The sequence below is a fragment of the Raphanus sativus genome, unplaced genomic scaffold (genome assembly GCF_000801105.2).
Source record: "Raphanus sativus cultivar WK10039 unplaced genomic scaffold, ASM80110v3 Scaffold0042, whole genome shotgun sequence".
NCBI classification, from domain to species: Eukaryota; Viridiplantae; Streptophyta; class Magnoliopsida; order Brassicales; family Brassicaceae; genus Raphanus; species Raphanus sativus.
The window spans coordinates 72,501-87,241 of NW_026615366.1; positions in this window are offsets into that span (position 1 = coordinate 72,501).

Sequence of the window (14,741 nt, forward strand, 5' to 3'; positions counted from 1 at the left end):
TGCACTACACTTCATTTAGCTGGCCGAGCTTGCTCACTGCATCGCCCAGCTGCCATACACTTTGTACAGCTCCTTTATACTTGTCTCCTTCTTGGTTTAGCTATATCTTAGCTTCCTGATGCCCTTAACCTTACTTCCAGGCCATGATACCCTTGTGTTTAGGTCACATGAGCTGACTGGTGCGTCTCCTTGCACCATGGTCGATCCTAAGGATCATATCCAGGATCAGGGACATGACAAGTCTCCCCCACTTAGAATGGATTCGTCCTCGAATCCAGTGGTGCTGTCATTTTGCTTGATGCCAAAGGTTCCACCGAACTCTTTTGCATCATCATCCTTGTTCCTTTTCACTGATCACCTTTTTGATCAATGTATGAACAAGTCTCCCCCACTTGGACGGAACTCACTTGATTCCGAACCAAATGGTCTTCTCCTTTTACATATCACACCATAACAGACTTGTGTCACTGAACTCAACTTTCCAAGTTGCAGTCTAGTATACACCAAGTCAATTATTCTCTGAGCCTAGTCCATGACTAGATCATTTTTAGTCCTTAAGAACTTACTGCATACTCGAGTCTTAGTAGATTTACCCAATCTCCAAGACACTCGATGTATCAGTCAAGTCTTTAAAGAACTCGATCACATTCCGGTCCTGTCCACTCCGGGACTCCACCGTTTCAATCCAACCATAGGTCAATCTCCGACTTGGTTGTGCTGCGACTCTCGTCCCTCACTGGACTTGGTCGACTTCATTCCAACCCTAGGTCAATCTCCGACTTGGTTGTGCTGCGACCCTCGTCCTTCACTGGACTTAGTCGACTTCAGCTCGGCCATCTCGGCAGGAGCCATGCAGTATGGGTTCTTTGACATTGGGGCCGTCCCTGGTTCCAGTTCTATTATGAACGGGTCAGCCCTATCAGGGGGAATGCCCTGTAGCGCCCGAAACACATCCTCGAACTCACTGACCAGCGGTATCCCGTCCGGGCCACCAACCCCTACGACCTCCTTAGTGCTGGTTGTGGCCAACTAGGCTCAACAACCCCGCTCAAGCATCCTTTCTGCACGGACTGCTGATAACACTAAGCATCCAGAGGCCGGATTAATACCTTGGTACTTGATCGGGGGTCCACACCCACTCTCAAACTGCATCCTCTCATGATGACAGTCCAAGGTGGCCCGATTCTTGCCAAGCCAGTCCATGCCTATGATCACCTCGTGATTCTTAAGGCGGACTACAATCAGATCCGCAGGCATTACCCTGTCTGTGATCAACAATCAGATCCGCAGGCATTACCCTGTCTGTGATCAATACCAGGATGTCTCTAACCAGACAATCCCATGTTCCCATCTGGAACAAACCCTTTCCGATCAATCCTGGACTCACAAACCTATGTGTAGCTCCAGTATCAGAAAGTACATGTGTTTCCACACCACTGATCATTAAGTACCTAGATGAGTAAGACATCGGTTTGATCACACATTTGGAAAACGTCCCATACCATTCTCCAAAGTGTCACACTTCTGTGAATGTCCCATACCATTCACAAGAGTGTTTATAATATACCTCAATCCCCATCATACTAAGCCACTTAACATCATATACCCAATCCATTCAAATTGATCTAAGGAATCCTACCTTGGCCTATACTGAGTCCCAGCTGATCCATCTGATCCCAAGCCACTCGTATACTAGCCATGTAGCATCTCCCTTAAACCAACTTGAACCTCGCAAATGCTCACTTGTTTTGAACGGCCACCAAGGATAACACTTACCCCCAAAGAGTGCTGCACGTTTCTTTCAACCTAAGCCACTCTCAGGTTCATGTTACTTCCCTGGTCCAGGTCATCCATAAAAGATCTTGCATTGCATCGATCCGTCCAATCCGTCTATTATTTCCAGATAACTAGATCAACCAACCTTCTGTTCAGGATCTTGCCCTTGGAGAATGCATCTTGGCCAAGCCGGTTCACCTTGGAACTTTCCCGTTCACAAGCATGATACCCTATCTTGCCTCAGCTCCCTCTTGGCTCACCTAGTAAGGTTCCATGGTCGTCTCAGTTTCCAGAAATAATTTTGGTTTGGAACATACTACCTTTGAGCAGTGAGTTGAGCTGAAGTTACAACCCAATCAGAACCTCCACTCATCTGCCTCAAAAGGATCCATACTACCTGAGAAATACTTAGTTCTCATCTGAGCTATGTGCTCCAGCACCCTCAGGTAGTCCACTAACCAAGCTGCCCTAGCTGGTGGATCAATCTAGACCACCTCAGCTACTGGCCCAGCTTGATCATTAGCTGCCAAAACAGCTGCCCAATCAACCGGTTAGTCCTCTCATTGTTTGCAACAATTGTTTGGATCAGCCCGGTTCACATCACAAGAGGATTCAACTTCCCCTTCCAGCTGCAGCTCAGCTCTCCCCCACTAGAACCTCAGTAGGGTTGAGCTGACTTACAGTCAATCCAGCTTCATTGTTAACTTCCTCCAGCTGAGTCAACAATAAAACTGGTGGATTAATCACATCAGCATCTACTTGTCCGGATGCATGGGTGAACAACCACAACCCAATGATCCTAGAATCAAGCATGCTCTGATACCAACTTGTAAGACCCGAACCCGGCCGGCTAGGCCGCGGTCGATGCCTCACGTCGCTCAGTCCATACCCTGACCGAACCACTCAATTTTTCAATCTTTATATATACTTTCGCCTAAAGGCGAAGTCTATCTTGGACCTTAGCTTAAGACTACCTTAGTCATTCCCTAGCTTAGATCCTTTCAACTTATGCACAGCGGAATATTATCTATCAACCATTGGTCTAAAACCAATCTAACACTTGTCAGGTCGAATCACCTTAGCCATGATCAGTAGACACAACTACTACCAGCTCCAAGGTTGATCCTGAACCTAATCCAAGTCATACAATAACTGAGGTTCCATTCCCCTAACCATTCTATCTAGATCTATGCAATATTGCTAGATCATACCTTTGCCACATCCACGGAGCTTGATAGCTCTTTGTCTCAGCTGCCTTAGCTGTCTAGCTAGCTCATTCAGCTAGCTGAACTGAACCACTTCACTTGAGGTTCCCAACTCTCTTCCAGCTGATCGAGCTGCGAGGTAGCTTTGCCTAGCTCCCCATCCACTCGTCCAACTCCTCATTATACCTGTATAAACTCTCCCCTTAGGTACTTAGTCATTCAACCAACCATCCCCACAGACCAAGTACCTTTGGGAAGTCTTCAGCTGCAAAAACAACCTCAAGCAAACATGCTCCAAAAACTAATTAAAATTCATGATAAATCATGATAATTCATAACTAAGAGAATGGTCAAGTCAGATTTCTCAGAACTGGCCTCGATCATACTGATCTCGCCCATGAACAGCCCATATGGCCATAACTGACCACCTCTAAATCAATGAGATAAAACTAATCTTTCACCATGATAATTCATGATAAATACCCATTAAGAGATATTTGAAGTCGGATCCTAACAATTCCTTCAGGAACTATCAGATCTCCACTTACCTGCCCAACCAAGGCCATGGAGAGATTTCTCTGAACCGGCCACTCCATGGTTCAGTACCTCCACGTCTGATCAACATAGAATAGGATTAATAATGCCCACCAGTTCCTGAGTCAATCAACCAACCACCCCACATGACTCAGAACTGATGAGTCTTCACACATACCTAACCGGCCATGGAACTATGTCCCACTGAACCTGATTAGTGTTGCTCTTACCACTGGTGCATCCTTTGATCAATCAGATCAGACACCTTGATCCATCATCCATGGATCAGGTCGTCCATCCTTGCCCATGATCAGATCACACACAGCCTTCCTTGTATAAACACACCAGCACAATACTTGTGGTCCATACCAACAAGTACCAGCCTTACTCCTCTCCTTTGCTTGCTGTTGGATCCAAACGAATTGGACCTTACACTCCACATGGTTCCTCTGTCTCTAGGACTCCCATGTGTCTCATCAGTGGGTCGGACTCATGGTTCACACCATGATCAAACCCAACACCAAACCATGATCCATCATTGATCACTATCCAATGAACAGCATCTAACCATCATCCCACATGGATGAGTTAGATCAGTTATGATCCGCCCCTTTGTCCAGGGTCTTGGATTCCTAAGACACATCACAATATACATTCCTCAAGGGGCGTGCCATGCCTGGCCTTGATCCCACCCCAAGAGACACAACACAGACATAAACATAAACATAAACATAAGTAATCAACACATGTTACCTCATACTTGATCTTGCTAGACCTTGTGCTTCCCTGATCAGGTCCGGCCTTGTGCCTCTTGCACTTGTCTTATTCAGGTCTTATCACATACTTCCAGTATTGATAAGATCCATACATGGGTCGCACCCATCATCCCTTCCATGGAACTTCCATGAAAACAGTTTCTGCACTGCATCCACCTTCAAGGCTGTACATGCCTTTGGGAGTGGAGTCCGGCCTTCTCCATTCTCTTCTTGCCATTTGCGTGTGTTACCATGATGTAGAGGAAGCCTAGGGTGTGTTCATCCATGATCAAACACCACCCAAGGGTCGTGCATCACTTCCCACTTCAGTACCCATGAAACTGCCTTTCTACACACCACTGCCCTTAAGGCTGCTCTTGGACTTTGAGAGTGAATCCGGTCATCTCCCTTCTCCCTGGCTATTTGGATGTGTAGTAAGGATGTAGAGGAAGCCTGGGACGTGTTCATCAATGGTGAAAACCCATCACAGGGTCGTTCACAACTTCCCCCTTGATTGCCCACAAAACTGCCTCTTTGCTGCCTTCAAACCACCCTTGGTGTTGGATGGTGCAATCCGACCATCTCTCTCTTTTTCTCTGGTTTTCTTTTGTGTTTCAGGAAGAAGAATGAAGCCCTGGCGTGCCTGCAAAGGCACGGACTTGCCTTCCTTATATAGAAGAAGGGGTGGTTACTTCTTAACCATTGCATCCCTTCATTAACATTTCTGGCCATTGATTTAATCAATGGTCCAGATCACACCTGTTCGCCTATGGCAGTTACCAGACGTCCTTGACAGCCTAACTACCTCTAGACACGTCACACACAAGCCTAGGCTGGTTGCCCAAGCCCCTGGTTCAACCACAAGTGCCCACCGGCTCACCGGCACACCCGGGTGGTCCACATGGTCCGACCACTGTCCGGACCTGGCCCAACTGCCCAAGACTTGAACACTCAGTCTAGCTGAGTTGAGCTGATCCCCAGCTGACCCAGCTGAGTGAGCTAGTTCATCCAGCTCAGGGAGCTGACACACTCTTCAGTGAGCTACACTGAGCTGCACTACACTTCATTTAGCTGGCCGAGCTTGCTCACTGCATCGCCCAGCTGCCATACACTTTGTACAGCTCCTTTATACTTGTCTCCTTCTTGGTTTAGCTATATCTTAGCTTCCTGATGCCCTTAACCTTACTTCCAGGCCATGATACCCTTGTGTTTAGGTCACATGAGCTGACTGGTGCGTCTCCTTGCACCATGGTCGATCCTAAGGATCATATCCAGGATCAGGGACATGACATTCACAGTCTGAATTCGTTCATACTTACACATGCATGCCTTAAATCTTTGAGACAAGCATATACTACTGGCAGGATCAACAGGTAGCATTCATAAATCACGCAAGACCACATCATATCCCCGCAAACACAAGGAAAGGGGGACAGACGTGGACTTGACCGTCAATCTTTTGTCCGGAGACAAACGTGCTTAGCAGGACAAGAATGCTTCGAGTCACCGCCATAACGTTTCCGCAACCGAGATCTCAGCCAACACCTTATTCACCTTTGCGAAACAATGCATATATCATGCAAAGACGAGAGGATCACAAGTGCCGGCTTTTGTGTTCACGATTTCCCCAACGAAGGAGAAGCCGCGAACAATATTTTAAGCAAAGCTTAGCAATTCCTTTCTGATAGGTACGCAACACAGGCCCCGGATCAAGTCAACGAGCATAAATATGCTCGTGAACCAACTGAGAAGGATAGTTGGTCTGTAGTTGGCTGCGCGAGCAGGGAGCCTACAAACACTAGCTATCCTGTCATGTCCCGAGTTCTAAGTAAGGCATCCGGATAGGCCATGGTGCGGGGAGATGGGCTGGCCAGGTTGAAAAGACCTAAAGGCAAGCGTATCATGGTCTGATCTAAGGGTTAAGTGCATCAGGAAGCTGAGACTTGACCAGAATAAGAAGGGAAGAAGGAAAAGGTAGCTGGACGAGTAATCCGGAAGCTGGACATGGTCCGGAAGGAGTTCCATCAGCTCGGTGAAGCTGGTGAGGAGCTCAAACAGTCTTGGGCAGCTCACAGGAGCTGGAGAGGAAGCTCACTCAGCTCAGGCAACTGTCACTCAGCTCAACTCAGCTGGACGGAGTGATGGAGCCTTGGCCGGTAAATGCGGACCGTGAATGATGGTCACGGACCGGATGCTGAGCAAGGATGACCGATGGGTCTAGCTTGCATGGGCAAGTGAGCTGAGCTTGTGGGCAACTAGCTGAGCTTAAGATTGATGAGAAGGAAGGAGGAAGGGGCGGTTACATGCGGTTGGACGGTTTTGGGACGGTTTTGGGGCGAAAAGGTGTCCGTTGGCCATTTGGCCAATCACAGCGTCCGGACGGTTCCAATCTTCTTCCCTATAAATAAACCCCTCCATTATCGACATTTCTCATCAGAAAGACAAGGGGAAACTCTGCCCAAATCTCTACAGAATCAAAGAGAGAAAAGAGAAACAAGACCGCAAAGGCAGTCCGTGTGTACCAAGGGGATTCCGGTGAGTTCTAAAGCCGTGGGCAAGTGAACCGTGATCGAGAATGGATACCAGAGGAAAGGAGAAGGCAACCGAGAAGAGTGTGGGGGCTTCCGAACACACGCCTAAGGTACTGGATGCAAACCAAGTACAAACCGCCGGTAATCATCCATCCGGATGGTTCGGCCGTTTGATCCATGAGTGGATGGTTGCATCTATTGTTCTTATTTTGTCATTACATCTCTTCTCTAATATATTCTGAAGTTATTTATGAGTATAAACTCACGATCACGCCACCAAGGCTCGGTTAGATCAGAGTAATCTCTCCATGGCCTTGGTTGAGCATGTGTGAACCGATCTCATGCTTCCAGTGGGAGTTATTGGGATTTGGCGATTGATATCTCTTAGTGGGGATTTATAATGAATTATCAAAGTGATAGAATAATTTTATATGATTGATTTCGAGATGGTACCATGAAAACCGGTCAGGTGGTTCACGGCCAAGATCAATATGATCAAGGGCCGGTTCTGGGGAATCCGCTTGGACCATTCTCTTAATCATGATTTATCATGAATTATCATGTGTTAATATGAGTTTTGAATGAGTAAATCATGGGTCACAAATCGGCCAGAATATTGGACTAAGTGTCCAAACCATGCTTAGTTGTATATTGCTAGGATATCGGTTATGATTCTTATGCAGATGTGTTTTGGGTTTTGATTTCAGGTCCTGACAGGATCGTGGTAAGGCTAAGGAGCCATGAAGACCTTGGCCGTGTGGGATGTGTGATGTAGTCTTATTGTAAACATTGGATTTAACATAGCCTATTGTGCAACTGTGTGGATTGAATACTTTGTATGGATCTCATTTGACTTATCTATATAAGTATGTTTGCCTTAAGCTTCCGCATTGATTTATACTTGCATGAACCTCAAATGATTGAAAAATGACTAAGTAAAGATTGGACCATAACCGGCTGAATTACACTTAGATGTTTAGGTAAGGCCGCGGACAGGTTGGATCAAGGGATCCAGGTTTGGGTCGTGAACAACTGAGAAGGATAGTTGGTCTGTAGTTGGCTGTGGAGCAGGGCAGCCATCACACATCCGGCTATGTGTCATGTCCCGAGTTCTAAGTAAGGCATCCGGATAGGCCATGGTGCGGGGAGATGGGCTGGCCAGGTTGAAAAGACCTAAAGGCAAGCGTATCATGGTCTGATCTAAGGGTTAAGTGCATCAGGAAGCTGAGACTTGACCAGAATAAGAAGGGAAGAAGGAAAAGGTAGCTGGACGAGTAATCCGGAAGCTGGACATGGTCCGGAAGGAGTTCCATCAGCTCGGTGAAGCTGGTGAGGAGCTCAAACAGTCTTGGGCAGCTCACAGGAGCTGGAGAGGAAGCTCACTCAGCTCAGGCAACTGTCACTCAGCTCAACTCAGCTGGACGGAGTGATGGAGCCTTGGCCGGTAAATGCGGACCGTGAATGATGGTCACGGACCGGATGCTGAGCAAGGATGACCGATGGGTCTAGCTTGCATGGGCAAGTGAGCTGAGCTTGTGGGCAACTAGCTGAGCTTAAGATCGATGAGAAGGAAGGAAGGAAGGGGCGGTTACATGCGGTTGGACGGTTTGGGACGGTTTTGGGGCGAAAAGGTGTCCGTTGGCCATTTGGCCAATCACAGCGTCCGGACGGTTCCAATCTTCTTCCCTATAAATAAACCCCTCCATTATCGACATTTCTCATCAGAAAGACAAGGGGAAACTCTGCCCAAATCTCTACAGAATCAAAGAGAGAAAAGAGAAACAAGACCGCAAAGGCAGTCCGTGTGGTACCAAGGGGATTCCGGTGAGTTCTAAGCCGTGGGCAAGTGAACCGTGATCGAGAATGGATACCAGAGGAAAGGAGAAGGCAACCGAGAAGAGTGTGGGGGCTTCCGAACACACGCCTAAGGTACTGGATGCAAACCAAGTACAAACCGCCGGTAATCATCCATCCGGATGGTTCGGCCGTTTGATCCATGAGTGGATGGTTGCATCTATTGTTCTTATTTTGTCATTACATCTCTTCTCTAATATATTCTGAAGTTATTTATGAGTATAAACTCACGATCACGCCACCAAGGCTCGGTTAGATCAGAGTAATCTCTCCATGGCCTTGGTTGAGCATGTGTGAACCGATCTCATGCTTCCAGTGGGAGTTATTGGGATTTGGCGATTGATATCTCTTAGTGGGGATTTATAATGAATTATCAAAGTGATAGAATAATTTTATATGATTGATTTCGAGATGGTACCATGAAACCGGTCAGGTGGTTCACGGCCAAGATCAATATGATCAAGGCCGGTTCTGGGGAATCCGCTTGGACCATTCTCTTAATCATGATTTATCATGAATTATCATGTGTTAATATGAGTTTTTGAATGAGTAAATCAATGGGTCACAAATCGGCCAGAATATGGACTAAGTGTCCAAACCATGCTTAGGTTGTATATTGCTAGGATATCGGTTATGATTCTTATGCAGATGTGTTGTGGGTTTTGATTTCAGGTCCTGACAGGGATCGTGGTAAGGCTAAGGAGCCATGAAGACCTTGGCCGTGTGGGATGTGTGATGTAGTCTTATTGTAAACATTTGGATTTAACATAGCCTATTGTGCAACTTGTGTGGATTGAATACTTTGTATGGATCTCATTTGACTTATCTATATAAGTAATGTTTGCCTTAAGCTTCCGCATTGATTTTATACTTGCATGAACCTCAAATGATTGAAAAATGACTAAGTAAAGATTGGACCATAACCGGCTGAATTACACTTAGATGTTTAGGTAAGGCCGCGGACTGGTTGGATCATGGGATCCAGGTTTGGGTCTTACAAGTTGGTATCAGAGCATGCTTGATTCTAGGCTGTGGTTAGGGCAGGTCATCACACATCCGGCTGGGTCTCATGGCAGGTTTTGGGTTCTGGTTAACATAATATTGCTTGAGGTTTGCAAATAAAAATGTTAATCTAACCTTTTGCCTTGTGTTTGTCTTTGATGTCCTAAGGGAACTAAGAAGAGGTCTCGGAAGACTAAGGATGGGACAGGGGCGTCCGCAGCTGGAGATGCCTCAGCGCCTAATCCATCAGTGTTGCTGTCAGTTCCACCTACTGGTCAGACCAGTGAGGCCATCCTGACTGAAACTCAAGTGAACCAGACTGAGGTTCAGCTGGGTGGAGAGAATAGGCAGTTGGACGAGACCGGGCAACCACTAAATGCGCCTGGAAACCAGCTAGGAGCAGGAAGTGGGCAGCAAGAGAATGATCAGGAAGGTGAAGCTGAGTCCTCAGAGACTGGTAACCGGGCTAATCCAAACATCCAAGGAGATGGGAGGATTGGACCGGAGGAACCAATGGCTGAACCAACCATGAAGCAGATACTTGATGCAATCAAGTTAATGGGAAGTCAGATGCTGGCTATGACCCAAGTGTTCACACCAGTTGTGAATTCATCTATGGGTCAAACTACTCAAGCGCCAATGGTAGCTCCTGGTGTTGGTGTGACTGGTGGATATGTGGCGCCTCTTGCTGAGGTTATTGAGTTAGATCCACCAGTTGGAACAACCAAGAAGGTTGATTATCTGAAGGTGCTTGAGCATATCACCCGTTTGGGAACCAAACACTTTGCTGGAAGTGCTGATCCCATGGAGGCAGATGAGTGGAGGGACCGACTGGCTAGGAACTTCAGGTCTACAAGGTGCCCTGAGGAGTACCAAAGAGACATAGCAGTGCACTTCCTGGAGGGAGATGCACACAACTGGTGGCTGTCCTTAGACAAGCGCACCAATGGTTCCATTGTGAAGTTCTCTGACTTTGAGGTTGAGTTCAACCACAAGTACTTTCCAGCAGAAGCATGGGACCGTTTGGAAGCTAAGTTCTTGGACTTGGTCCAGGGCAAACGGTCAGTAAGGGAGTACGAGGAAGAGTTCAACCGGCTCAGGAGATATGTGGGTAAGGAACTTGAGGATGAAAAGGTTCAGGTCCGCAGGTTCATAAGGGGCTTGAGACCTGAGCTTAAGACTTATTGCTCAGTCCGTACCTTCAACACAGTCTCTGAGTTGGTGGAAAGGATGGCAATGCTGGAAACCAATCTAGCTGAGGAGAACAAGCACAAGCTCAAGAGTGTGGTGGTGTCTTCCGGTCAGAGTGGTGACAAGAAGAGAAAGAGGGATGCGGCTGAAGGGGGTAAAACCTCAAGTGGTAGGCCAGAGTGTCCCAAGTGTGGCAAACATCATGGAGGAGAGTGCTGGAAGGCAATGGGAGCATGTACCCGTTGTGGCAAGATGGATCACTCAGCTCGGGATTGTCCTGGTCCGGATAGGAACCGTGGGCAAGGCTCGACCAGTGAGGCCAGAACTTGTCACCAATGTGGTAAGAAAGGCCATTTCCGTGTGGATTGTCCCCAGTTGCAGACTGGACAAGGCAAGGGCCGTACGGAGAGCAACCGGCCAGACAACAAACAAGGCCAAACTTCAGCACCTCGTGTCTATGAGCTTTCAAGGGATGCGGATGAGTCCGGACCCTTCAAGGCGATCACTGGTATAATTCTAAAACCCATTCTTCTTAAATTTTTAAATTTATTAGAATGGCATGGTATGGAATCTAGGATGGACTAGATACTTAGTTAAGGTCTTATGTAGGGACCTTATGTATTGGTGGTGTGGAAACACATGTATTATTTGATACTGGAGCTACACATAGTTTTGTGAGTCCAGATATGATTGGAAAAGGTATGTTCCAAATGGGAACTAGGGATGATCTTGGCTTGGTGAGTGCAGCCGGTGGGCAAATGATGCACCCACTAGGTCTAGTCAAAGACATCCCAGTAATGATCCATAGTAAGGCAATGCCGGTGGATCTGATTGTGGTCCGCCTTAAGAATCACGAGGTGATCCTAGGTATGGACTGGCTTGGCAAGAATCGGGCCACCTTAGACTGTCATCGAGGAAGGGTGCAGTTTGAGAGTGGGTGTGGACCCCCGATCAAGTACCAAGGTATTAATCCGGCCTCTGGATGCTTAGTGTTATCAGCAGTCCGTGCGGCAAGGATGCTGGTACAAGGTTGTGAGGCTTATATAGCCACAATCACCACTAAGGAGGTCGTAGGGGATGGTGGCCCGGACGGGATACCGCTGGTCAGTGAGTTTGATGATGTGTTTAGGTCACTACAGGGCATTCCCCCTGATAGGTCTGACCCATTCATAATAGAACTGGAACCAGGGACGGCCCCAATGTCAAAGAGCCCATACCGCATGGCTCCAGCTGAGATGGCTGAGCTAAAGAAACAACTTGAAGAGTTGTTGGAAAAGGGGTTCATACGCCCAAGTGTATCACCCTGGGGTGCACCAGTCCTCTTTGTCAAAAAGAAGGATGGTAGCTTCAGGTTGTGCATAGACTATAGGGGGTTGAATAGGGTGACTATAAAGAATAAGTACCCATTGCCCCGGATTGATGAGTTGCTAGATCAACTAAAGGGAGCCAAATGGTTCTCCAAGATTGATTTGGCATCTGGTTATCATCAAATCCCCATTGCATCAGAAGATGTAAGGAAGACAGCTTTCCGGACTAGGTATGGCCACTATGAGTTTGTGGTTATGCCATTCGGATTGACTAATGCACCAGCAGCCTTCATGAAGATGATGAATGGAATTTTCAGGGAGTACTTAGATGAATTTGTAATCATCTTCATTGATGATATACTAGTTTACTCTAAGACCCGGGAAGACCATGAGAGGCATCTCAGGTTGGTGTTGGAAAGGTTGAGAGAACAACAATTGTTTGCCAAGCTAAGCAAGTGTAGCTTTTGGCAGAAGAGCATTGGCTTCCTAGGACATGTGGTGTCTGAGGAAGGAGTGTCTGTTGATCCGGAGAAGATCAAGTGTATACAAGAGTGGCCAAGGCCAAAGAATGCTACAGAAGTAAGAAGCTTCTTGGGTTTGGCCGGATACTACAGGAAGTATGTCAAAGGGTTTGCAAGTGTGGCACAACCGATGACACAACTTACCGGAAAAGATGTCAAGTTCATTTGGTCAGAGGCTTGTGAAAAGAGCTTTGAAGCCTTGAAGAACATGCTGACCAGTGCACCAGTTTTGGTGTTACCTGAGGAGGACCAACCATATGTGGTGTACACGGATGCATCCATTACTGGATTAGGCTGTGTACTCACACAGCATGGGAAGGTCATAGCATATGCCTCTAGGCAACTCAGGAAGCATGAGGGCAACTACCCAACACACGACCTGGAGATGGCAGCAGTGGTGTTTGCCTTAAAGATATGGAGATCATATTTATATGGTGCCAAAGTTCAGATTCTCACAGACCACAAGAGCCTGAAGTACATTTTCACTCAACCTGAGTTGAATTTGAGACAAAGGCGGTGGATGGAGTTTGTGGCCGACTATGATTTGGACATTGCCTATCATCCAGGCAAGGCCAATCTAGTGGCAGATGCCTTAAGCAGGCGTAGGGCTGAGGTATCAGCTGAGAAAGAAGCAGAGATCCTGGAAGGGATGGTCCGGTCACTACATCTAGACACCATGGCAAGTGAGGATGAGCCTTTGGGTTTAGAGGCTGTGAACCAGGCCGATCTACTTACCAGAATACAACAAGCACAAAGCTTGGATGAGAACTTGCAAAAGGTTGCAAAGAATGACAAGACTGAGTATCAAGTCACAAGTAATGGTACCATTTTGGTACATGGGAGGGTTAGTGTACCTGGTGACCGGGGACTAAAGGAAGAGATTATGAGTCAAGCTCATAAGTCTAAGTTCTCAGTACACCCGGGACTAAACAAGATGTACAAAGACATCAAAAGGTATTACCATTGGATCAGAATGAAGGCTGACATTGCTGAGTGGGTGGCCAAGTGTCCCACTTGTCAATTAGTCAAGGCTGAACATCAGGTTCCAAGTGGTTTATTACAAAACCTTCCCATACCAGAATGGAAATGGGATCACATCACAATGGACTTTGTGACTGGATTTCCCACAACTAGAAACAAGAAAGATGCAGTATGGGTGGTTGTGGACCGCCTAACCAAATCTGCACACTTCTTGCCCATCAAGAAAGGTGATGGAGTGGATGAAATTGTAAAAATCTACATGGATCAGATTGTGAGGCTGCATGGAGTGCCGGCCAGTATAGTCTCAGACAGAGACCCTAGATTCACTTCTTATTTCTGGAGAGCCTTCCAAAAGGCCCTAGGAACAAGAGTGAACATGAGCACATCCTATCATCCTCAAACGGATGGTCAGTCAGAAAGGACCATCCAGACATTAGAAGATATGCTAAGGGCATGTGTTCTAGATTGGGGTGACTCATGGGAGAAGCATTTACCACTGGTGGAGTTTGCATACAACAATAGCTTTCACACCAGCATTGGTATGTCTCCTTATGAAGCATTGTATGGACGACCTTGCAGGACACCTTTATGCTGGACCCAAGTGGGGGAACGTAGCATGATAGGTCCTGAGATTGTGGAAGAGACCACAGAAAAGATCAAATTGGTCAAGGAGAAGATGAAGGAAGCTCAAGACCGCCAAAAGAGCTATGCTGACAAGAGAAGGAAACATCTTGAATTTGAGGTTGGTGATCTAATCTATCTCAAGATGATTACCTTCAAAGGAAGGGCAAGAGTTTCTGGAAGAAGGAAACTAGACCCAAGGTTCTTAGGTCCATTCAGGATACTTGAAAGAGTTGGGGCAGTGGCTTACAAACTGGATTTGCCATCTGAGATGGATGCTTACCACAATGTATTCCATGTGTCTCAACTAAGGAAGTGCCTAACGGATCAAGACATTGTCTTGCCTGAAATTCCAAAAGATCTTGGTAAGAACCTCACCTTAGAGACGAGGCCGGTTCGGATCATTGATCGGATGGAAAAGGCAATGAGAAAGAAGACAGTTCCTATGCTAAAGATTGTATGG